General features: G+C 42.4%; 1 long non-coding RNA gene across 1 annotated transcript; it reads right to left on the minus strand.

Annotated features, from left to right (window-relative positions):
- Positions 1-2,116: 2,116 nt before the first annotated feature.
- LOC146765483 (uncharacterized) lies at positions 2,117-3,079 on the minus strand. Its single transcript, XR_014949890.1, has 3 exons — positions 2,962-3,079; positions 2,617-2,737; positions 2,117-2,254 (listed from the first exon to the last, which is right to left on the minus strand). It is a non-coding gene; the product is annotated as an uncharacterized LOC146765483 (long non-coding RNA).

The raw sequence follows: 3,079 nt of genomic DNA on the forward strand, positions 1-3,079 counted from the left end.
GCTGGGCCGCCCTCGCCACCGCCCTCCTCGCCGCCTTCAGCCCTCCCCTCACTCACAGACACCGCCCCGCTCGCCGCTCGCTCCCGCCCCTCGCCCCTCCCGCCGCTTTGGCCGGGCTCCGGCTGGGGGGCTGCAGTACCGCCCTGTGCCCACAAGGCGGCAGCACTTGTCAAGCAAGTCCGCGACAAGATGGCGGCCCGTGGGGACCTTGATGGTGACAGGCATTTAATGCCGATGCCTGTCGGCTCCCGCCAAAAACCCGCACGCTCGCGGCGCTGCTGACCCCACATCCCGTGTGCACGGCATCAGAACCGCCGCGGAAAACCCCGTCGGGGGCGCCGGCGGTGCAGGCAATTCAGGCAGTGTAAAAAACAGACACGGGTCCTCGAATTTCAACGTCCTCGTTTTCGCGCCCTCTCGAGAAGGTCAAGCGAGTCCGCGCCAAGCCACTCCCAAGATGGCGGCCGCGGGCGGCGGGCTGCAGTACCGCTCTCTGCCCACACGGCGGCAGCACTGCGCCGTCAGCAGCGAATGCCCCAAAGATCCGCGCGGGAAAGAACGGAACAAAAAACCTGCCTCTGACCCGATAGGAATCGAAAGAAAAAACCTTTCCTCTTAAACTGCATTTCAACAGAGTTTATTCTTACATTTTTCACATTTATATTCACATTCGGATTTATAATGTATATTGATATATAATTGTATTTTCATAATTTCTTACATTTATTCCATTTATTATATTTTATTACAATTTATATTTTTATACATTGCTTAATACATTGCTCACATATTTCTATAGATTTCTATTTCTAAAAGGTTTATATTGCTTAAAATAAACCCTGCCTCTATCCAAGACAAAATCTTTTTAAAACCCCTTTTCTTTTAAACTGTGTTTAAATTTATCTCTATTTTTCTTATTTATATTCAAATTTACATTTTAAATGTAGATTGATGTATGGTGTTATTTATATTCTATCTCTTCCGATTACTTCTATTTTATATATCTCTGTATACATTGAATATATATTTCTATATTTAGAATTATATCAAAATAAAAGGTATATTCATTTTTCTTCCATTAAAACCCTGCCTCTAACCGAATAAAAACCGAAAAAAGCCCTTTCTTTAAATGATACTTGAATATTTATATATTTTTTTCATCATTATAGTCACATTTGCATTTCTACTTTATAGTTATGTATTTATAAATATATATCATATATATATTAAGGTAACAAAATAGACAAATTCTTATTTATATTTCATACATACTGCTAATACTTATTTTTACTTACCCTTGAATTTTTTATATAGATCTTAATGCATTTAGGATCTATTTCTATACATAGATTTCTAATTTTATTTTATTTATATTTATAGATTTTATAAAAAAAACCCTACCTACTACCAATTAGAAAATAAAAATCCCCTTTATTTTAAACTATATTTAATTATTTCTGTCTTTCTATTTTTGATTTTTACAAGTTCTTATATATTCTATTAAAATATAGTGAGGTACTATATTTCTATATATAATATTTAGGACATAGAATGTGTTAAAATAGGACATATACAGTAAAATATGCATTATGTACTGTATTGATTTCTATTATTTTGTATTTTTTATACTTATATATCCACATGTATTAATTATACATCTCTATATGCATATTTTGTTTATATTTATAATCTATATTTATATGTATTTATATAGGACTTGTGCTATTACAGGCTATGCAGCAGGGCAGAGCAGCTGCGGGACAAATACGTGCAGACACCCATGACACAGGATAGGATGTGACAAACCAGGGGACAGGACAGGGAGAGAGAGTTTTCGAGGAGAAGAAAGGACCGAGAGACCAAAGAACACAGAGTGCACCAGAGACAAGTGACAGGACACGCACCAGCACTGCTCTGCCCTAAGCACCTCAGCACTGAGATCAAAACAGACACTTTCCCTTTAGCTGGCCTAAGGGGACACTCCTTGGACATCCCCATCTCCAAAACTGACTCAAAAACCCCTCTGGGGGAGTCCCAGCCTGGCACTTTGCTTCCATCTCCTCTGCAGTTGCAGCCCTCGACTTATCTTGCACTTATCAGGGGATGAAAATCCCCATTGGTGCAGAAGGAAGACACTATTCCCATCTCCAGGCCGTGGCCCCGACTTGTCTTTTGGATGACTGGTGATGTGAATCCACGTTGGACCTGAAATGAGTCTGGCTCAGAGGAGATAGCCTGTTAGCCTCTTAGTCAGCTACAATAAAGAACAGGAAAATCAACGGTTGAGTTTAGTGCTATGTGGGCCAAATCTCAGCAAGTCAGTTACTTATCCTCTCCTGAGTGTGCCTGGGTGCTCATGTCTCCGGCCTCATCCTGAGTCCGAGGTATGGCTGTTATGATGAGTGGCACCGGGGTTAGAGAGGCAAAGCTACATGGCATTTGTGTGAGTGGATGAGCTTGTGTGCTGTATGACACGTGGATGCCTCTGCTATGCTTGTGAAAAGCTCTGCAAATACACACCATTTCTCACCCTACTGCCTGCAAACCCCCACCATGATAACTCCTAACTGGGCACCCTGCTCACTCTCCCTCTCCTTGTCACAATCCTCAACTCACCTGGAGCCTCAATCTCAGACATCATCTTTGACACAGTGCAGATCCCTTTTGTGGCATGATGAATCTGCTGGGAAAATGTTGTGCTCAACACAACCTGGAATTACAGGAAGATGAACTCCTCCTAAAAAAAAATGAAAAAAAAAAAATCAGAAATTACAAAAGCACCTTACCACCCCTGAATACACAACCCCAAATCATGAATTTAAATACTCCCTGTGTTCAACGTTGTTTTCTTCACAGTATCTTCAAAGCCTCTGTTGCATTAGAAGCCCAAAAGCAGCTGCTGAAAACAAGCTGAGATAAGCTGGAAGAGCCTCTTCACCAGAATGAGAGGAGAGCTCTTACCCCAGCTGATCCCACTGAGGGAATGAACCTCTGGGAGAGGCTGGCCTGTGGTCTGCCCCACGGGAGGATACTGGGGGTTGAGGTTCACTCAGTGATAGGGGATGGAGTGGGCCTCCGG

The sequence above is a fragment of the Lonchura striata genome, chromosome 23, assembly GCF_050655825.1.
Source record: "Lonchura striata isolate lonStrDom1 chromosome 23, ASM5065582v1, whole genome shotgun sequence".
Classification (NCBI taxonomy): domain Eukaryota; kingdom Metazoa; phylum Chordata; class Aves; order Passeriformes; family Estrildidae; genus Lonchura; species Lonchura striata.